This window comes from Physella acuta, unplaced genomic scaffold (assembly GCF_028476545.2).
Source record: "Physella acuta isolate Inbredline_101_S28 unplaced genomic scaffold, ASM2847654v3 ptg002179l, whole genome shotgun sequence".
NCBI lineage: Eukaryota > Metazoa > Mollusca > Gastropoda > Physidae > Physella > Physella acuta.
In genome coordinates this window covers 58,706-82,500 of record NW_026733680.1, presented here as the reverse complement: position 1 = coordinate 82,500, position 23,795 = coordinate 58,706, and the positions used below count along the sequence as shown (strand labels likewise).

General features: G+C 38.2%; 1 long non-coding RNA gene across 1 annotated transcript in view; it reads left to right on the top strand.

The window, feature by feature from the left end:
* The window catches only part of LOC131932446 (uncharacterized), a 44,651-nt gene that overhangs the window by 3,591 nt on the left and 17,265 nt on the right, over nucleotides 1-23,795 (top strand). The window contains exon 2 of the long non-coding RNA XR_009384584.1: nucleotides 3,895-4,056. This is a non-coding gene — a long non-coding RNA (uncharacterized LOC131932446). The remainder of the gene's footprint in view (nucleotides 1-3,894; nucleotides 4,057-23,795) is intronic.

Genomic DNA, 23,795 nt, shown 5'->3' with positions numbered 1-23,795 from the left:
CTATATCATTGTGGTTGTATTAATTTTTGGGGGAATCTCTCAATATAAGTCACAACAATTATAGACTGATATTGATCAGCTATACCTAATTTTTAAATATCTGTTATCGAAAATAGTTTACGATAGGTATTAGATTGACGCATTTTAAGTTTAGGGCTCTTGATTGTTTGCATCAACTTCGTTGCCATCGTCAGTGTGGACGCTAGAGTTGTTGTTGTTGTTCTTTTTCTTCTTTGTTCTTAATTGTAAAGTTGAAAGGGATTTCCTCCATCACAATGAAGTATTACGTGTTAGTTTGTTATCCGCCATTCAGACAGATGACTCCGATGATTTTCTAGTGTTCAAACCCTCGGACAGATGAGGCTCGACTGCTGAGGACAGCCACTCTTCTAGGAAAGACAACTCCAAAATCAAACAACTGCTGCCTTGTAGTTTCTTCTTGGTTGGACAAAGACTGTGGAAGCAAATCCAAAAAGAAAAGCAGGCTGAAAACCTAGTCAACGGTCTATATGGCGCAATACCAGTTCACACGTAATACTTAATTGTTTTGGGGGGAATCTCTTCCAACACTAAAATTAAGAACGCAGAAGAAGAAGAAAAAAAATGTCGTCTTTGCCCTTTGCTTCCAGTGAAGTTCGAATGAATATTAATTATAAAAAAGAGCATCATTGCTAATATTAGTGTCGTGTTATGAGCTGAAATATAGATAGCGATAGTTGTACGTCCAGAGTGGTAATAGACATGGCCGTGTTTGTAAAGTGTTTGGAGCCGGTGAATTGCTTCCCTTGATAATCAATACAGCTCGCTGATATCTACTGCAAACGATTTAAAAGCTGCGTCTGACGTCACGTAATGGGGCCATTAATGTGAATGCGGGTATCAGAAAATTAACGGCACCCGGGCTCACGTGGATCAGGAGATGATAGCTGACCGGAGTACTCACGAAGATCTGAAGTTTTTGAAATAATAGATGGCAGTGAGATCCTTGTCCTATGATCGATGTTTGAAGTTTTATTGACTATTACTTACGATTCGGGCTGAAGTTTAGTCATTTTAAAAATATAGCTGCAGCAAGAGTGCGTGCTTTATATTTGTTTGTAACCAAGAAAGAAATGAAGTCAGCGAGGCAGATATTACATAGGGTAAGCGGTTTTGTTGCCCTTAAAATCTCCTGAATGTAGGGTGGTTGTTGATTCCCCACCCACAGAGACCCCCCCCCCCCCCTTCATTCACACTCACAATCCACAAGTACACAAATATATGCTCTTTTACTTTATATTAATATAGTAGAACATTCGAGGGTTATTTTTTTTAAACTGCAGATTAAAAGGCCAAGACAACACAAAATAGACCTCTACGACCATCCCAAGACAACTCAAAAAAGATATTCTTAACCAACCTTCTGACAACCCAAAATATACCTCTATGACCAACCCACTGACAACCCAAAACCAGATTTTAACGACCAACCCGCGGCCAACCCAAAAAAAGACTGCTAAAATCAACCTAATACAACCCAAAAATAGATATTTCAACCAACCCACTGACAACCCAAAACCAGATTTGAACTACCAACCCACGACTAGCCTCTAGCCCTTGAGTGTATTTACTTATCCCCACTTGTAAACCAATCTGGCCTGAGACCGTCTGGCCGTTAGATCGCTGGCTGGCATTGGAATCTGGCCAGGTCCCGTGGACAAACAAAGTTAGCTCCCCTAAATCCCACTCGCGTTTTGTCCTCTGTGTCCTGTCCTGTAATGTGAGTTTTGTCCTAAAGACAATCCCCCCCCCCCTTTCTACCCCCCCCCCCCTTTTTTCCCCAGCTCATACCACCCCGCGTCTTAGTACTTGGTTTATCAAAAACCTTGAAGAAACGATTACTCAAAAAGTGAAAGTCTTAAAAAGTTCCATTTTGTTTTACATTTCTATTAATGCTGACGAAGACCTCTAGTCGAAACTTGTATCAATGCTTCTAATTATTTTTAATTTAATTTATTTTTTTTTCATTTTAGGATAGCCCTACTTCATGAGTCTAATAGTTTAATCGCTTATTTAAGCAATTTCCATTTGTCGAATCTAAAAATAACTCGTCTGTTAAAATTTGCAATCTTTTTCTGGTCTGTTAATATTATTGCCAGCGGCCTACATAATTATTTAATGGCTTCCGATGCTTGAGAATAGAAGTAAGAAAGTTTTAAATTTTAAGCAAGACAAATCTATCGGAGTGGTATTGTTAATTACTAAATGCTTCATTGCATCTTCATGTGGTGTGACAGTTGCTAATACAAGTTATAAAAACAACTCATTTTTTCGCAATAACTGAAAGCACAAAGTTTAGATCTTCAATAAAAGTGACTCTTGAAGGATTTTATCTTTCGCTGAACACATTGTAGAGATCGATATTAAGGGAAATCAAAAATAGTTACTAGATTCCATCAACCAAAAAATAGTTTCAAAAGCTTTTCCAATTTATGTGAGCGGGGTTCATAGTACTAGTCAGCATGCAAATGTATGGGTCCATATAAACGTGTTCTATGTTTAAAAAGTATCCTATAACTACTTCACCTGCCCCATGGGCCGTTATGTTCGAAAGGAAACTTTACTTAGGTTAGTTACTTTACTGTTTAAATTATACCAATTAACAATTTTGTACATATGTAAGATTGTTCCGACTAGAAATTTTGTCAAAATTAGATTCTTTCAGTTATAAATTATGTCCATATTATATAGTTCCAATTATAAATTGCGTCCAAATTAGATTCTTCCAATTTTAAATTTAGTCTAAATTACATTTTTCCAAATTTAAATTTTGTATAAATTGGTTGTTCCGAGTTTATAAGAATCTATATTAGCTTGCTCCAAGTAGTACGAGTTTAAAGAGGGTCGTAATAAAATAGTTCAATGTGTGGGGTAAAATTGGCACAAAGATCTCAAGAATAAACCAAGACATGACGACACAAAAAAACCAAGGTAAAAACTAAATCAACCCAGTAGAAAGACAACCATTTCATGTTTTTTAACCAAGTAAAAAAAATTAAAACAACCCAGTATAAAGACAACCATTTCATGTTTTTCTCGATTGCTGTTTTGTCCGCGATGTTAGTCAAGAAAAATCACGGAAGTGAAACACGAGGCAGCATCATCTTGCGACATAACTGTTACATTAGTGTTGGCGATCCCAAATGTCAACATTAATGCTCGTCTCTTTTCGGTTTCTAAAGAGGAAATCTGTCAAAAATTCAACGTCATCTTGAAAATGTTCACGTGGTATTAGTGACACGTCAGCCGGTGGGGGGGGGGGGGGGGTTAGTGGGGGCGTGAGGCGTGGCACTTGTTGAGTGACACTGTCCGAGGTGCTGACATCACACAAAGAGATTGATGAATGGGATAAGAAAATTTGCTTTGCTCATGGAATATAATCATTTATGAAATCGTTAGCACAACTGAGAATAGAGTTTCTTCCAGGCATATCTTCTCTGCAAGTGTCAATTCGGGCAATTGTTGCATTCGGGCAAGTGTCCATTCGGGAATTTGTCGTAGAGCCCCCAAATTAATAACAGTTTTAGTACATGAAAAAGTATATATATATATATATATATATATATATATATATATATATATATATATAAATATACACATTTCAAAGTATATATATATATATATATATATATATATATATATATATATATATATATATATATATATATATATATATATATATATATATATATATATATAAAATGGTTGAAGGTGGCACCCTGATTTACTTTATTTACCCGACTTAGTCATTAAATACCTTGTGTGCCAGTGAATCTTTAAATGCTACACTACCACATTAGTTAATCCTTACAGGCAGGTCTAAAACTAACTGATAATTGATTCCCCACTCCACAGAAACATGGCTGTCAGCGGCACTCAAGTCTTGGTCCTACTCGCCACCGTCCTCGTCCTGTGCCAGTGTGTCCCCCCGCCCGTCGAGTCGCATGCGGTCATGGCCAGGTCGGCAGCCAACGAGCAGCAGTACATGGAGAGTGTGTGCAGGATTTTATGTTCCTGGTGAGTTCTTTTCTCTACACACTTGTATGTCAACACGTTGTAAAGTCGTTTTGAACTAACATATAATAACAACGCCTTGTAAGTAAGTAAAAGTAAAGTTCCCTTTTCAAACCTGACGGTCTATAGGGCAAGTGAAGTAGAGTTCACTTGTTTCTGTGATCTCGGCATAGAAGAAGATAGTTTGGTCAGCATTATGCCCAGCCGCCTTTACTTTCCCTAACGTGGCCTTGTAAAGAGTATTTTTTTTTCAGAGGGGAGCACTACCTCCCCCCCCCCCCCCTCAGCAAGTACACCGTCCACGCCTCTTTCACATCTCCCCACCCATGCGATCCGTTGATTCCCCAAAGTAATTCAGGTACCCATCAGTGCTGGGTGCGCTCAGCGGCGTCCTAGATTCACAATTCCGAACCGAGACCCGAACTCGAGATCTTTGTGCCAGCAGCCAAACGCTCTACCATTTTACCTTGCCGCGCCACAGTGAAGGAGCCAGACCCCTCTCCCCTAAAATGACGTCACACCTCAGCCTACACCCCCCCCCCTCCCCTCTCAAAATTGTAGTTGAATTTTTATTAAGACAGCGATATTTTCCCCAGATCTTGTCTGAACGCTGTCAACATAGAGTGTTTTAATCAATTCATATTACAATTTATTAACGCGAAATAACACCTAAAATTCGTTTTCTAACATTGTTTTTTTAATTATGCAAAAGAGTGACATCACACCATCTGAACACCCCCTCATCACACACCGTCACAAAATTACGCACCCCCTCCCCCTTACGAATGTGACGTCATTTATGGACACCTATGGAGGATTTTCACCAATACGTATACACACACACACATACACACACATATGGCGTCGGTTTTTCGTCGAACTGAAGATAAACTGTCGAATAAACAATTTTAAGTACATGTATTCAAGCCTATTTTTTGTTCTCTATAAAACACTCTCTGAAACTTGTACATGTCTTTATCTGTAGATGTTTTTAGAATACTTTTATTTGAAAATACGACGTTCTTGGACTCCAGAAAGATTTCCCTCCCTAGCGAAGTGCCATGAGAGTTTGGGGGCAGGGGGGGGGGCTGAAATCTCAGATTGATCTGATGTATTTTTTTTAAATGGCACTCTACTCAGTCATTACTTTGTGCCGGATTTTCTAATTAAAATTTAAAACTTCGTCACTTTGTTCCATCACCTTAAAGGAAACAAATGTATAAAATGTTCATAGAAAGTAATCTTTCATGTTTGTACTAAAAGGGAAAATGTTTAAAAAGTTCTAAAATGTATTCACCTACTACTATTTTGAAAACCATGTCGTGAATGTTTCGAAAGTAGGTTGGTCCGAAAAAAATTTAAAAGTGGGTTAAAATCAGATTGTTCCAAGTTTAAAGATGGCACTAATTGGAGGGTTTATAGTGTGTAGTAAAATGGGTCCAAATGACGACACAATAATTAAATTATGAACTAAATCAACCAAAAAACAACCAAAAAAGATATTTGTCCCGCACATATAAACCTATTAGCTGTGTGAAACAAGATTGTCCCCCACATATAGTTGTGTGAAACAAGATTGTCCCCCACATATAGTTGTGTGAAACAAGATTGTCCCACACATATAGCTGTGTGAAACATGATTGTCCCACACATATAGTTGTGTGAAACAAGATTGTCCCCCACATATAGTTGTGTGAAACAAGATTGTCCCACACATATAGCTGTGTGAAACAAGATTGTACCCCACATATAGTTGTGTGAAACAAGATTGTCCCACACATATAGTTGTGTGAAACAAGATTGTCCCACACATATGTTGTGTGAAACAAGATTGTCCCCCACATATAACTGTGTGAAACAAGATTGTCCCACACATATAGCTGTGTGAAACAAGATTGTCCCCCACATATAGCTGTGTGAAACAAGATTGTCCCACACATATAGCTGTGTGAAACAAGATTGTCCCCCACATATAGCTGTGTGAAACAAGATTGTCCCCCACATATAGTTGTGTGAAACAAGATTGTCCCCCACATATAGCTATGTGAAACAAGATTGTCCCCCACATATAGTTGTGTGAAACAAGATTGTCCCCCACATATAGCTGTGTGAAACAAGATTGTCCCCCACATATAGCTGTGTGAAACAAGATTGTCCCCCACATATAGCTGTGTGAAACAAGATTGTCCCCCACATATAGTTGTATGAAACAAGATTGTCCCACACATATAGCTGTGTGAAACATGATTGTCCCCCACATATAGCTATGTGAAACAAGATTGTACCACACATATAGCTGTGTGAAACAAGATTGTCCCACACATATAGCTGTGTGAAACAAGATTGTCCCACACATATGGTTGTGTGAAACAAGATTGTCCCCCGCATATAGCTGTGTGAAACAAGATTGTCCCCCACATATAGTTGTGTGAAACAAGATTGTCCCCCACATATAGTTGTGTGAAACAAGATTGTCCCCCACATATAGCTGTGTGAAACAAGATTGTCCCACACATATAGTTGTGTGAAACAAGATGGTTGTCCCACACATATGGTTGTGTGAAACAAGATTGTACCACACATATAGCTGTGTGAAACAAGATTGTCCCACACATATAGCTGTGTGAAACAAGATTGTCCCACACATATAGTTGTGTGAAACAAGATTGTCTCCCACATATGGTTGTGTGAAACAAGATTGTCCCCTACATATAGTTGTGTGAAACAAGATTGTCCCCCACATATTATCTGAGCGACATAGCGATCCCAATATTTGTTAAAGACGCCAAAAGATAAACACAGTTACCAGTGGCCAACATTAACACGAATTTTTTAAAATCACCAAACTATCCGAACTTTAACGCACGATAACTATTTTCTTTATTATCTTCTCGCATTAGTCAACACTTGAAAAAACCTGAAAACTATTTTATCAATGGAATCAATAGCAGGTTCAGATTAAAAGATTTACACTATCAGAAACTTGTTCAGATTAAAAGGTTTGAACTATCTGAAACAGGTTCAGATCAAAAGGTTTAAACTATCTGAAACAGGTTCAGATCAAAAGGTTTAAACTATCTGAAACAGGTTCAGATCAAAAGGTTTAAACTATCTGAAACAGGTTCAGATTAAAAGGTTTAAACTATCTAAAACCGTAAATGTGTGCCATTGAATTCCCTAACGAATAACTTTTTTAAAAAAAAGTTATTTGTGAGAGGGAAAAGTGCGATATTTACTTTTTGGCGGAGGATGGGGGGGGGGGGGGGGGGGGGTGGCGGCTCTCGGCCGCAGACGGTAACTCAACCACCGGGGATGAAAGTGCTTTGATTTACTTTTGAAAACACACCCCGGGGTCTTTAGAAAACCTCGCCCGCTAGTTCAGGCGATATCCGAAAACTAAACATCAATAGTTAAATAACGCCAAAGTCCTACGCTTTCAGTGACGAAGTATAAATTAGTTTTATTATTCTGGGGTTTATTGCTAGGCTGTTAAGGTTTAGATGATTTCTTCTACCCACGACATATATATATATATATATATATATATATATATATATATATATATATATATATATATATATATATATATATATTCCTCAAACTGATCCGGAAAGCAAAGCGCGGGGAATCCATTGTAATAAATCTCAAGCATCTTTACATAGTGCTAACCACACTATCACCCCGGATGACGAGGTCATTAAAAACAGATGAACTCTACTTCATCTGCTCCATGTGTCTTGGGCGTGAGCGGTAAAAGATAATGAAATCTCAGCATATTTGCCTTCCCCATACACTTATCGCTGAGATGGCGTGGCCTAGAGCTAGAGCGCTAGAATGACAACCTGGAAGTCTCGAGTTTGAATCCGAGTCAAGTCAGTAGAACGTGTCTGAGTCCACCCAAATCTGATGGGTACCTAACTCACGTTAAGGAAAGTAAAGGCGGCTAGGCATAGTGCTGACCACCCTATCCCTTCAAATGCCAAGTCACAGAAACAGGTAAACTCTACTTCACTTGTCTTAATGCACCGTAAAGTTCGGAAAGGGAACTTTATTTACTCTACACTTATCGGCAATCGTCATCACAGACACCCGTCTATAGACCTAACGAAGTTCTTTTTCCTCAAACCTCCATTTAAAAAATCGAAACAAAAATCCATCAGAACTCTCTAATCAATTATTTAAATGAATAGCCTGATTTTACATAGGCAAGCATGATTGATTGAGCTTTAGAGCTTTCTCAACTAGCATGTGTATGTGGACACAACCACACTAACATGTGTATGTGGACACAACCACACTAACATGTGTATGTGGACATAACCACACTAACATGTGTATGTGGACACAACCACACTAACATGTGTATGTGGACACAACCACACTAACATGTGTATGTGGACACAACCACACTAACATGTGTATGTGGAGACAACCACACTAACATGTGTAGGTGGACACAACCACACTAACTTGTGTATGTGGACACAACCACACTAACTTGTCTATGTGGACACAACCACACTAACATGTGTATGTGAACACAACCACACTAACATGTGTATGTGGACACAACTACACTAACATGTGTATGTGGACACAACCACGCCTCTCCATCGTACTCTTTTCTGGGCGATTCCTCCATGCAACTAATATCACAAGGCTCGTCATCTTGCCCACGATTGTCTCCTCCCTCCCCTACCCCGGGAGCTCGTGTACCGTAATTCCCTCCCCCCCCCACCTCCACCCCCACCCTCTCCCGCCCGAACAAAATAGAATTGATTTTAAAAAATATATTTCAACCAGTGTTCGCACCCCGCCCCTCCGGAAATTTAGGTCCACCCCCCCCTCAAAAAAAAATTCCAAGTGTCCCCTCCCCCCTCCGAAAGTTTCAAGTATCCCCCCCCCTCCCCCAAGAACACCGGAGAAAAAAATGTTTAAAAGAAACAAAGATCCCGCTAATACACAGGCACTCATTACACGGAAAACCCTGAAAATGTATCCAAGTATTTGGAGAAGCCAGTTTCTTAATTACACCACAAAAAAAATAGTTTTTATTTACGTAATTTTAAAACTCATTATTTTTCCGACATGTGACGTCAGAGATAAGCCAATAAAACAATGGCGTTAATCCATGTGGCAGATGGGAAATTAGTTCAGATACATTCTCATCCACGTGATGCCCGGTTATTGATTAGAAAGCAGGGAAGTTTTTTTTTTTTTCGCCTTTGAATTAAATGTAAAAAAAAATATTTTCCTTACAGCTGAAATGGTTTTGGTATTATCGCTGCTATGTATAACCTAATGACGGTACACACGTTTTGTTTTTTGTGTGTTAATAAATCTATGTATTTGTATTGCTTGTGTGTCCAGTGATTCTTTCAGGCATCTCTACGTGGAGCAACGCCCCACCCCAAGCACGTCCACCCCGAACGAAATACAATTTATATAGAAAATATATAATTTTACTAGTGTCCCCCTCCCACCCCCTTCTCGCCCCCCCCCCCCCCCCCTCCTATCGGAAAATTAAGTAAGATATCTCTAAAGCTATCAATGCTCTTATCATGTAACCCATCTACGACTAAAAAAAACTCGATCCTTAGCGATCTCTAAAAGAAATCGTTAGCCTTTTCTTAGTCCGTGGCTGACGCTCAAACCAAATATCACTCAGCCGAAAAAAAAAAAAAAAGGTTAACCGACGACGGGAAACTGATAAAACGATCGCTGGTTTATAAACTCTTTATCACCCGTTTTATTTTTATGTTTAGTAATTATACAAATAAATTTTAAATACAAGCCAAATTAATGTCTAATTATATTAAAAACAATTACATTCTTGCATTGTCATCGAAGATGAATGTATTTGAACGCAATTGCTGCATTAGAAGTGGGTTAGAATTGAGTTAAAATAGTTTCCACCAATCCGCAAACAAACAAACATTGTGAACTAAATACAAATTTTTAAAACACCTCAATAATGTAAGGCAATTTTTTTTTAAAAAGAATGTTTATTAAAAATAGAAGCCGTTAGTAATATAAAAATAGATCGCAGTCGCCTTACATCTTTAGTACAATAAAAATAAAAAAAAAAACAAGGCGTCACCACGTGACGTAGATACGAGCTAGTTGATCCCGGATGTGGGGGGCAGACAACTCATGTTAAGCTTCTCTCCGTGAGGAACATGGGAATATTATCGCCCCTGATGTGGGGGGGGGGCAGACAACTCACGTTAAGCTTCTCTCCGTGAGGAACATGGGAATATTATCGCCCCTGATGTGGGGGGCAGACAACTCACGTTAAGCTTCTCTCCGTGAGGAACATGGGAATATTATCGCCCCTGATGTGGGGGGCAGACAACTCATGTTAAGCTTCTCTCCGTGAGGAACATGGGAATATTATCGCCCCTGATGTGGGGGGCAGACAACTCACGTTAAGCTTCTCTCCGTGAGGAACATGGGAATATTATCGCCCCTGATGTGGGGGGCAGACAACTCATGTTAAGCTTCTCTCCGTGAGGAACATGGGAATATTATCGCCCTTGATGTGGGGGGCAGACAACTCATGTTAAGCTTCTCTCCGTGAGGAACATGGGAATATTATCGCCCCTGATGTGGGGGGCAGACAACTCACGTTAAGCTTCTCTCCGTGAGGAACATGGGAATATTATCACCCGTGATGTGGGGGGCAGACAACTCACGTTAAGCTTCTCTCCGTGAGGAACATGGGAATATTATCGCCCCTGATGTGGGGGGCAGACAACTCACGTTAAGCTTCTCTCCGTGAGGAACATGGGAATATTATCGCCCCTGATGTGGGGGGCAGACAACTCACGTTAAGCTTCTCTCCGTGAGGAACATGGGAATATTATCGCCCCTGATGTGGGGGGCAGACAACTCACGTTAAGCTTCTCTCCGTGAGGAACATGGGAATATTATCGCCCCTGATGTGGGGGGCAGACAACTCACGTTAAGCTTCTCTCCGTGAGGAACATGGGAATATTATCACCCCTGATGTGGGGGGCAGACAACTCACGTTAAGCTTCTCTCCGTGAGGAACATGGGAATATTATCGCCCCTGATGTGGGGGGCAGACAACTCATGTTAAGCTTCTCTCCGTGAGGAACATGGGAATATTATCGCCCCTGATGTGGGGGGCAGACAACTCATGTTAAGCTTCTCTCCGTGAGGAACATGGGAATATTATCGCCCCTGATGTGGGGGGCAGACAACTCACGTTAAGCTTCTCTCCGTGAGGAACATGGGAATATTATCGCCCCTGATGTGGGGGGCAGACAACTCACGTTAAGCTTCTCTCCGTGAGGAACATGGGAATATTATCGCCCCTGATGTGGGGGGCAGACAACTCACGTTAAGCTTCTCTCCGTGAGGAACATGGGAATATTATCGCCCCTGATGTGGGGGGCAGACAACTCACGTTAAGCTTCTCTCCGTGAGGAACATGGGAATATTATCGCCCCTGATGTGGGGGGCAGACAACTCACGTTAAGCTTCTCTCCGTGAGGAACATGGGAATATTATCGCCCCTGATGTGGGGGGCAGACAACTCATGTTAAGCTTCTCTCCGTGAGGAACATGGGAATATTATCGCCCCTGATGTGGGGGGCAGACAACTCACGTTAAGCTTCTCTCCGTGAGGAACATGGGAATATTATCACCCGTGATGTGAGCTGACGCGGGAAATGACGTTCTTGTCAATGAACGACAAATCGCATCAAGTTTTTGACTTAACTCGCAGGGGGCGATAGATGTTACATGACCAATGTTATTTATGTCAAGATACGCGGTTGAAGTTATGTAAATAAATAAAAAACAGAAAAGAATCAAGCATGTTTTGTTTGTTTTTTTTTAAATTGGCTTAGGCTGAAATAGAAAATACTCGCAAAGAGTTCATCAGCAGTCGTTCATGAATAAGACACGCTCTTGTGGGGAAGAAAAGACCACACACACACACACATTGTGTGGAGAAAAGGATCCCGCAATTGTGAGGATCAGAGGGGTGTGGGAGGGGGTGTTTATAAACATAGAAAACGAATAGGTCGTGGATGAAGCGGAACAAAAGAAGCAACTTACTGGTAGCTTGCCATAACAGGGATGTCACCTCTGTGGGTCACGTGTTTCTTTCAGACTTTTTTCTCCGAGTGGGGTGGGGGGCACTTGAAACTTTTGGGGTAGCGACTAAATATTCCGAGTGGACGGACACTGGTTAAAGTATATATTTTCTATATAAATTCTTTTTCGTTTGGGGAGGGGGGCGGTAGGCGTGCCTTAAGAAAAACAGTGTGGGTCCATCTAAATGTTTTGTTTGCCACCTCTGATGTTTAACATTTTACTGATCAACCTATTTGAAAGTATATATTTTATAATTTTAACCGCATGAATCATAAAATAATATAGGTCTTTTGTGTGTTGGTTTCGCTTCAGAAAATCGAGTTCCGCTTGTTGTTTTTAAATTCTATACGTGTGCATTAAAGAGCTTAAAATTTTTGAATCCGTTACGTGGCTATGGTTCAACTGGAAATTTCCATTTTAAATTTTAATCAACCAATGAATCTTCTTCAAGCTTTTTCTTTTTCTTCTTCGTCGTTCTTTATTGTAATATTGGACGTGATATTCTTCAATAAACCAGAGGCGTAGCGATGGGGGGGGGGGCAGGGGGGTACATATGTCCCCGGGCGCCGACCTTAGGGGGCGCCAAAATGGGTTGTAAAAACAAATGAAAATGTCATTTTAGCTACATTTTTGCAGTTTGAGGGGGGTGCAAATTGAAAGTTTGAGGGGGGGGGTGCAAATCAAAAGTTTGAGGGGGGGTGCAAATTCAAAATTTGCTCCCGAGCGGGGCGCCAAATTGAAAGTTTGTCCCCTGGCGCCGGGAAGGGTCGCTACGCCTCTGCAATAAACTTAAGTAATGTGTCAATGTGTTATGCGCCATACAGGCCGTTGACCCCGATTTCAACCTGCTTTTCTTTCTGGGTTTGCTTCTATACTTTTTTCCATCTAAAAACAAACTACATGGCAAAAGTTGTGTGGTTTTTTGGAGTTGTCTCTCCTAGATAGGTTACTGTAGCAATCTATCGAGCCTGATCAACCCAGGGCTCGAACTCGGGACTTTTCAGTTTAGCAACCACGAGCTTAACCGAACCAACCATGCTGAACCGAATCAATGTGTAAAACTCTAATTTGTTTGTTGTTTTTTTTTTTTTCAGTCTTTGAACCGGCGACATTAAAAGAACGATGGGTATATTCAAATTGCGACAACTAAGAACGATGGGTATATTCAAATTGCGACAACTAAGAACGATGGGTATATTCAAATTGCGACAACTAAGAACGATGGGTATATTCAAATTGCGACAACTAAGAACGATGGGTATATTCAAATTGCGACAACTAAGAACGATGGGTATATTCAAATTGCGACAACTAAGAACGATGGGTATATTCAAATTGCGACAACTAAGAACGATGGGTATATTCAAATTGCGACAACTAAGAACTCTGCTTCACCTGAAATAAATAAGAACCAAGCCTGAAACACGATTCTTATACAGTTGAAATCCATTACAGTATACGGTCGAGAAATATGCCCCGTGTAAATAACTCAATAGGCAAAGTAAAATACCCACCGAAACTTAGCAACTGATTTGATCCGAATTTTCTGTCCTAGTTTTTAAAAAACAAAATATTCCAGTTTAGACCCGACCAGAGGCGTAGCGAGGGGGGGGGCGGGGGTGCGACCGCACCGGGTGACACCATTAAGGGGGTGACACCATTAAGGGGGGTGACACCAAAGCAAAAAAATAGCAAAATATATAAAGAAAAACTTGAGGGGGGTGCAAGTCGAAAACTTGAAAGTTTGTCGCTACGCCTCTAGTGGGTGACACACCATTAAGTGCCGCACCGGGTGACACCCGACCTCGCTACGCCTCTGGACCCGACCGTTAATAGTAGAGATAAGGTGTTTCATTTCTAAGTGCCTTTAGTTTCCCTAACCTCAGCCAGGTAGGTTTCAGATAAGATATGTGGAAATGTAAAGTAACAGGAATTTATGACAAAGGATAATCATTTTTTTTACATTTGTATTTTTATAAATGTTATATTTATATAAAACAAAGTGACGTCTATATTGAACTAACCAAAAGACACTACCAAACCTCATGTCTCGATTCCTTGGTCCCCCCCCCCCCTTTACCACCCCGTCTATGAATCCTGACGAAGATGACATTAAATATTTGATTACAATTTCTGCAGGGTATTTTAACCAAATAAAGGCACATTTCAACCAGATTAGAATTTTCCAAAATCTTAAGCCCAAATAGATTTAATGAGTTAATTGCAATCAGTTCGTGAATTAAAGCTCATCCCCATTAGCTAAGCACACTAATCAGAGACAGCAATTTCAAAATTACGAATAATAAGGAGGTTTTGAAAATTTAAGGACTAAAGCCTCCGAATAGCGCCATACTTCAAACCTTCGAATTCAATCCCAAAAAAAAATTTAAGATATTTTTAATAAAATCTAAAAATTCCCAAGCATTTTATAAAAACCAGTTGTTTCAATAAAGGAACCTGATATTATTGTTCCAGATTTATTATTTTTAAACCAAAAAAAATAGTTTAATTACATTTTATTTTACACAAATGTAATCAACGCAATTTTTTTTCACATTAGCGAAAATTAAGATTGAATTATAATTAAATTAGTAATTACAAACACAATAATGATTAGATTCTTGTTTTGTGGCTGTTAGTTTTCTGATCAAAACGTAAATTGACGTTTGGGATTTAAACTTTCACGGGGGACATCCTAGAATTTTCATCTTTCATCAAGTTAGAGTTGTCTCGCTTTTTTCTGTTCAATACTTTTTGTCTCCCTTCTTTACTTTTGTTTTTTATTATTATTATTATTATTATTATTATTATTATTATTATTATTTTGTTTCGCGCCAGTTTTTTCTCTATAATTTTGTCTCATTTTTTTATATTTTTGAAATAAAAGCTTGAGGCTAAAAATTTTGTTTATAATATTTTCTAAACTATCTAAATTTTCCCCGGTGATCCTCATAAAATATTCTCCAGGATGAAGAAAGCTTTGATCATTTCGTTGTGAGGGACTTCTAATTGAGAGCGTATGGACACAGGCTATGGAAGCAAAATCTGTCAGAAAAAGAAGCAGTTGTCGAAGTCAACGACCCGTATGTCCATATGCCAACATGTAATGCATTATTGTGTCGGCGAATACGCTTTACTAGGGAACGTCAAGAAACGACATTTTCATGGGTTAAAGGGGGTCGGGATTTTGTGACGTTGTGTGACGCGGCGTCAGAAAGTTTCACGATACATTGACATTTTTTTTTATGTTAGAAGCTAAATTTTTGGCGTTTTTTAAAAGACTTTTTTTTTTTTTTTTTTTTTTTTTGGAAATTGTTATAGAAATTGATTCATAAACTCATCTTTAGCTTAACAAAATATTTGAGATATAAATCGATGTTTTAAAAAAATAACAAATTAAATGTTAGCAGGTCCGTAAACAGTAAATTAATGTACCCCTACCCAATGAAGCACTATTGTGTTTCTTGGAAAATATTGGGAAAGACTGATCAGCTGTACGCCAGTCGCCTTTATTTTCCCATACTAGTGGAGTACACTAGACGGTGAGCTCGTAGGTGTGAGTTCTACCACCCAATCAAGCCATTTCATGTCAGGGGTTATAGTTTTCATGTCAGGTGTTATAGTTTTCATGTCAGGGGTTATAGTTTTCATGTCAGGTGTTATAGTTTTCATGTCAGCGGTTATAGTTTTCATGTCAGGGGTTATAGTTTTCATGTCAGGGGTTATAGTATACATGTCAGGTGTTATAGTTTTCATGTCAGGGGTTATAGTATACATGTCAGGTGTTATAGTTTTCATGTCAGGGGTTATAGTTTTCATGTCGGGTGTTATAGTTTTCATGTCAGGGGTTATAGTTTTCATGTCAGGTGTTATAGTTTTCATGTCAGGTGTTATAGTTTTCATGTCAGGTGTTATAGTTTTCATGTCAGGTGTTATAGTTTTCATGTCAGGTGTTATAGTTTTCATGTCAGGTGTTATAGTTTTCATGTCAGGTGTTATAGTTTTCATGTCAGGGGTTATAGTTTTCATGTCAGGTGTTATAGTTTTCATGTCAGGGGTTATAGTTTTCATGTCAGGTGTTATAGTTTTCATGTCAGGGGTTATAGTTTTCATGTCACGGGTTATAGTATACATGTCAGGTGTTATAGTTTTCATGTCAGGTGTTATAGTTTTCATGTCAGGGGTTATAGTATACATGTCAGGTGTTATAGTTTTCATGTCAGGTGTTATAGTTTTCATGTCAGGGGTTATAAATTTCATGTCAGGTGTTATAGTTTTCATGTCAGGGGTTATAGTTTAATGTCAGGGGTTATAGTTTTCATGTCAGGGGTTATAGTTTTCATGTCAGGGGTTATAGTTTTCATGTCAGGTGTTATAGTTTTCATGTCAGGTGTTATAGTTTTCATGTCAGGGGTTTTAGTTTTCATGTCAGGGGTTATAGTTTTCATCTGGGGTTATAGTTTTCATGTCTGGGGTTATAGTTTTCATGTCAGGTTTTATAGTTTTCATGTCAGGGGTTATAGTTTTCATGTCAGGTGTTATAGTTTTTATGTCAGGGGTTATAGTTTTCATGTCAGGTGTTATAGTTTTCATGTCAGGGGTTATAGTTTTCATGTCAGGTGTTATAGTTTTCATGTCAGGGGTTATAGTTTTCATGTCAGGGGTTATAGTTTTCATGTCAGGGGTTATAGTTTTCATCGGGGGTTATAGTTTTCATGTCAGGGGTTATAGTTTTCATCGGGGGTTATAGTTTTCATGTCAGGGGTTATAGTTTTCATGTCACGGGTTATAGTATACATGTCAGGGGTTATAGTTTTTACGTTCTGCGTCATGTCACATCAAATATATGCGGAACACAAAAAACCTTCACATTTTTATAACATCAGCGACAAAATCGCCTCTAGATTTTTTTTCAATTGTTTAACAGGTTTTTGTTTCTATTTTAGCTACATTCTACGTCCGGTGTTCCTTTTTTTTTTACCCATCAATGAAAGTTCAAAGTTCACCTTATAGCTCGGCAATCACATCGATGCAATTTCCGTTTTAAAATTAACGGAATGCTATATTAAAGTTTAAAAAAAAGAATGCTGATATTTTTTTTTCGCGTGATAGCCTGGATTCCTGTAATAACACAGCTAGACATCAGCAGTATATGCAATCGTTCCCCACATCCAAATTTTTTTTTGTATGACTTTATGGCTTAAAGATTGACTGAAGAATGATCAAAAGCCAGCTGGATTTTTTTCTTAAATAAACCGGGAGTGATCTCCCCTAAGCTTTCTCGAATATTCTTATATAAAATTACGAGGGATGGCAACTCAGGACATAGAGAATATGTGTTATCCATTTTTAATTACTTAAACTTGTTATAATAGAATAGAATCTCGTAAAAAAAAAAGAATTGCACACCAAGTGAAAAGTTTCCCTTTCAAACCTGACGGTCTATAGGGCAAGTGAAGTAGAGTTCACTTGTTTCTGTGACCTCGGCAAATGAAGAGATAGTGTGGTCAGCACTATGCCCAGCCGCCTTTACTTTCCCTAACAGGAGTTAGGTACCCATCAGAGTTGGGTGGACTCAGGGACGGTCTACTGACTTGAACTCGGATTCGAACTCGAGACTAACGGGTAAGCAGTCCAGCACTTTACCGCTAGACCACTCCGTCCCACACCAAGTGAACGCCTAATAAAATTTGTATAAAAGTGCGGGATATTATTAGTACTTTATAAATTTACATGCGTTTTTTGAGAAATCGGAAATAGCGTAAATTAGTACTTCCGGTCAACGAAATTACTCAAAATTTATTAGAAGGTAGAGAATTAGATCTATTACTTACGTGTGAAATTTCATGCATCTATCTAAAATAGTACGCAACTTATAGGCTTTTGAAAAATTCAAAGTAGAAAAAGTACCACTTCCGGTTATCGGAAATCGCTCAAAAGTTGATCAGGATCTACGATTTTGATAAAATATTTATATATGAAATTTCATCAACCTAGCTGTAACGGTACTCAAGCTATCGTGTTTACACACAGACAGACACACAGACACACAGACATACGGGCAGAATTGCAAAGTCCAGTTTTTACGACTCGATAACGCATAAAACTCCAAAGCGTTTATATATTTGTATTTATAATTTTTGCCTGATTAAAATAAGTCCTCTATACTCCGGATGTGATGAAGGACTGAGGAGTAAAACGGTGAAAACTGTCAAAATTTCATGTTATTTTTGTGCACAAAAATAACATGAAATTTTGACAGTTTTCACCGTTTTACTCCTCAGTCCTTCATCACATCCGGAGTATAGAGGACTTATTTTAATCAGGCAAAAATTATAAATACAAATATATAAACGCTTTGGAGTTTTATGCGTTATCGAGTCGTAAAAACTGGACTTTGCAATTCTGCCCGTATGTCTGTGTGTCTGTGTGTCTGTCTGTGTGTAAACACGATAGCTTGAGTACCGTTACAGCTAGGTTGATGAAATACTCTCTCTATACTTCGTATATACGAGAAAGTAAAAATCCAGTCTGAGGTAGGGGTCTGGCAAATAGCTCAAAGAGAAAACAGAAGCAATAGGTAATATTTCCTTAGGGGTTTAACGAAAGCTGTTTTAAGAAATTATTTTTCCTTTAGCGGTGTAGCTTAATACATTTTTTAATTATTTATCAAATGATTTATTTTTATCTCAACATTATCAATTTAATTAGTAACAATCTTCTGAAGTAGGGTAGAGTTATCTAGTGGTCGATGTACCTTCATTTTTGTAATAGTTTTCTTGTGTCATGGCGTTTTCAATATTTTTTAAAATTACAATTCCCACAAACGGGATATATATGGATGTATATATATATATATATATATATATATATATATATATATATATATATATATATATATATATATATTATCGAGGTTGTTGTCCTTTTTCTATTATACAATCTCATGGAATACAAATTAACTTCAATGTACTCTTCAAGTTATTAATTTACAACAACCGGGACGAAACCTGGTCGGAACGGCTATTTGTTTCCTATTTTTGTCTGGACACGGTGTTTAGCTGACAAATTACATCTGCCACACTTTGATCAATATCTTCTCCCGGTTTATTAGCAGCAGCCCACAGTTATATCATCGTTTGGTTGACAGTGAGCAATACAAGGTTCACGTCTTAAGCTGAAACAAAGAGGCCCGGAGGAGGGGGGGGGGGTAGTGGGGAGATGGATTAATGCCCTTCAGGGCATTTTAAGTCACCTGACAACTGGACTATTGTTAGAGAACGTCTTTTTATTTATTTATTTTTTTCAAAGCCGAAATATTGTAACAACTGTTACTATATCAATCAAACTGGATACTTAAATTGATCTTCAAAAGTACATATATAGCTTCATATAGTTGTTAGTTGTTTTTTTTTCACAGATTTTTTTTCAAATTTTGTGTCTGGCATTTGTATATGTGAACTAAGAATACTTTAACTACGGTTTCATATACAGTAAATGTGTAATTAAACGTCTGTTTTCTCTGCCTCACTAAAATACTACTTTAATTTTTAAAATAACATAAGAGTTGACATTTTGAGAATCCTTGGTTTACTTCAATGATTTTTTTTCCCTAATGCGGTCTGTAATCTCTAAGACGTCCGTGAGTTTTTGAAGAGCACCTGACTTCCGTTAGTGAGAGTAAAAGTGGCTGGGCACTTTGCTGACAACACCATCCCTTCAGTTTCCCGTGGTAAAAAAAAAAAACAGATTCACGTTACTTCATTTGCCCTATCAACGGCCAAGATAATTTTTTCTTATCAATGCATGAGCGTCACAAGACCCAGCGTCTTCCCACAGAGATGGACAGAGTCGGATATCATAGCCTGTACGATGCTCTAATCAACATCTGTCGAGATTATATCCCACAAATTCCTACTTTCATCGTTATTTAATTCGTTTACTCGCATATTCTGTAAATTCACATCAGAGGCGTAGCAACCCTTCCCGGCGCCCAGGGACAAACTTTCAATTTTGCGCCCCCCCCCCCGAACAAACTTTCAATTCGGCGCCCCTCCAACACCCCCCACCCCCCAGAACAAGCTTTTAATTTGGCGCCCCCCCCCCCATATATTTTTTTATATTTATAATGCAAAACTACAGCTAAAATGAGCTTTGAATTTATTTTTCAACCCATTTTTTTGCGCCCGGGGACATATGTAACCCCCCCCCCCCCCCCCCCCCCGCCCCGCACCTCGCTATGCCTCTGATTCACATACGCATACACAAAATACGTGTTGAAACAAACGTTTTTTCTCTAAGACGATAATTTTAACACGTGATCCTCTGGTGGGTGGGTGAGGCTAAGTCGAGATTTTAAAATATCCCCAAATTGTGTGATCTGCTATAGAATTGGTGCTTTAATGACAACCCCATATTAGTGTAACGACAAACGTCCGTCCACCATCCTATGACTGGAGTAAGGTAAAATCGCCTCAAATACTTTAAATTATCTCAATTATCTTACAATTTTACCCATATTCTGGGTTTTTTTTTCTTTTCTTTTATTTTTCGTGACTTCTAAAAGACTTATTTTTCTAGCTGAATTATTGCGTCTTATCCTCGCTCTATAGCTTGAAAAAAAGTGAAACGGACAGGGCATGCGATATGTTTGGAGATGCTTAGCGGCCCTGTGTCCAGTGGGGTCGTCCATAAATGAGATCACACTCGTAGGGGGGGGGGGGGGAGGGGGTTCCGTAATTTGTCGACGGTGTGTGAGGAAGGAGAGGGGGGGGGGGGTGTTCAGATGGTGTGACGTCACATTTTTGCATTATAAAAAACAATGTTAGAAAACTAATTTTAGCCGTTATTTCGCGTTTCAGAAAACTGTTTTAGTAAATTGTAATAGGAATTGATTAAAATACTCTTTTGACAGTGTTCAGACAAGATTTTGGAAAAAAATATCGTATTTTAAGAAAAATTCAATTGCAATTTTGAGGGTGTTGTAGGTTGTGGTGTGACGTCATTTTAGGGGGATCTGGCTTTTTGTGACGATGTATGACGGAGGGGAGAGGGAGGTGGGAGGTAAAAATCGTCAAAAAAGCGTGACGTCATTTATGGATAACCCCAAATAAAGCTATCAATGTGTTGGTCGGGAGAATTTTGCGCACTACCCATTTCAAATTTTCTTCAGGATTTTTCCATTATTTTTTTTCTTGCCTCAGACATTTAATTTGTTCGCTTTAGAGTACTACAGTTTTCATCACAGGTTTGTGAGGACTGACACAGATTTACAATAGTTACACTTCTTTCAAACATGTAGCCAACTTTCATTCATTTAAGATGGTTTACTTATATATAGTTCTAATACAAATCTAATACGATTTTATTTTTTAAACCTGAAAATGCAAATTAAATGTGTAATTGAATGGTGATTCAAGGGATTTTTCTTAACGACACAGTGGGTTGATGTGGTTTGGGCTTATACGTAGAGTTGAAATAAATTTGGGGTTAAAGAAAAATAATATTATAAATATTATAAGCAGCCGGAATGTTATGATGAGTACAATGAGACACATCAAATCAAACATTATTTTCTTTTAAACATCTATATATATATATATTATTTTATAAATGACACAAGTTTATTGCGGTCAGAGAATTTGACACTGAACAGGTATCTTGAGTGCCTGGATCCATTTGTACCATTCTGTGTTATAGTTAAGGTTGACATCAGTGTTTCTTCTAGATTTTTTTCTCCCGGGGGGGGGGGGGGGGTGGCACTTGATATTTGGGGGGGGGGGGGGGCGGTCGATATTTTTAAAAACGTTAGTGGCTCTTTAAAAAATGGGAAATTTCGTAAATTGTAACTTATGAACTCCGTCTCAAAAGGTTGCCGACCCCTGCTCTATACCAGGGGTCGGCAACCTTTTGAGACTGAAGAGCCAAAAGATACAAGTTACAATATCTCCCAGTTTTTAAAGAGCCACAATATTGTTTCCAATATTATGGTATTTGATTAGGATTAGGTAAATGAAAGTAAAATGAATGGGATTAAGTATAAAATAATATTTATTCATATTAAAACATACGCATGTTTGCACAAAACATAATAAAGTATTTAACTAACTCTGCTAAGAAGCTAGGATGATAAAATCAAATTATATATGACTATAACACTATCCCTACCCAATTTAGAAGCTAGCAACTAAAAAAACCATGTCACTCAAGCCAAAATAATGCACACTGCAACTGGAAAATGCTTTCTGAATAAAATAAAATAAAATAAATGCAATTTAAAATATTCGAAAAAAAAAGTTCACTTCGGTAGTGGAAAGCATGGAACTAGTTCCTAGTACCCAAGCAGCTGAGAGTATACACTCTATTCCGCCAATTCTTAGTGTTTTTATCTTGTTTAAAGTTGTTGTTTTTTTTTTTACATTATAATCTTTTTATGAATTATGAAATTAAAATAATTCAATTAGTATGCATCTGGCGAGCCGCAACTTGATATCAAAAGAGCCGCATGTGGCTCGCGAGCCGCAGGTTGCCGACCCCTTCACCGGTTGAAGTACTCAGATATTTTCGAGTCAAGAAAATTAATTACTGGGAGGAATATACTATCATTGAATTGAAGCAGTTGAGCTTTAACAAATAAAAAAAATTATTTTTATACTATTTTGTGATTTCTGTTTTTCCAAATACATATATTTTATGTTATTATCTGACTTCTTGTCTTGGTTAAAGTACGTCACACAAGAAAATCTAGGACAGACAAGTTTAAGTTTTAAAGAGGAAGAGAAATGAACGAACGAGTCATAGATCGATTACTTAGCTGTTAAGTCATGTTACGATGGATTATGTCCCTTTAACCCATTATTGTATTAAATTTCTTTGTGGAGTTTCTATTTTTGTTTTATTTTATTTCTTGAATAATATATTGTATTTTAAATAGGTATTTTTTTCCCTAGGATGACTTTGTTTTAAGCACCGAAATAGAAAATAATGTAGTATGGTGCTGTTGAGTAATTTTAAGATGTTTTTAAGTTTTCAATGCCCGGGCTTGAAATTTAAAGCTCCTAATATACAGCTCCTAAACTCCGGTTCCCATTGTCCAGCTCCTAAACTCCAGCTCCAAATATCTAGTTCTTAAACTTTAACTCTTAAAGTTCCAAATTTCCAGCTCTTAAACTCTAGCTCCTAAAATCCATTTTCAAATATCTAGTTATTAAACTCCTAAACTAAAGTTCTATTATTAAGCTTTTAAACTCTAGCTCCTAAACTCCAGTCCCTCCACTTCAAACTCCTGTTCTGAAACTCTAACATCAGTTCCTTAACTCTGACTTCAGTTCCTTAGCTCCAACTTTAGTTCCTTAGCTCTGACTTCAGTTCCTTAGCTCTGACTCTTCTAACCCCCACTTCCTAAACACCATTATCTGAGCTTCATTTGCCGATTTTTTAAAAAAAATTAAAAGCGCCGAGCCAAACCAAAATTCATTTAATATAAGACTTAAAAAATCCAATAAGAAGCAGCGAGTAATGTTGTCGGACACTTTATGTTTATACCTCAGTCAGTCCTCTGATCTCCAGCCCAGCCAGGGTTTTTTTTTATACTGACGTTTCCATTTCATCTTGCC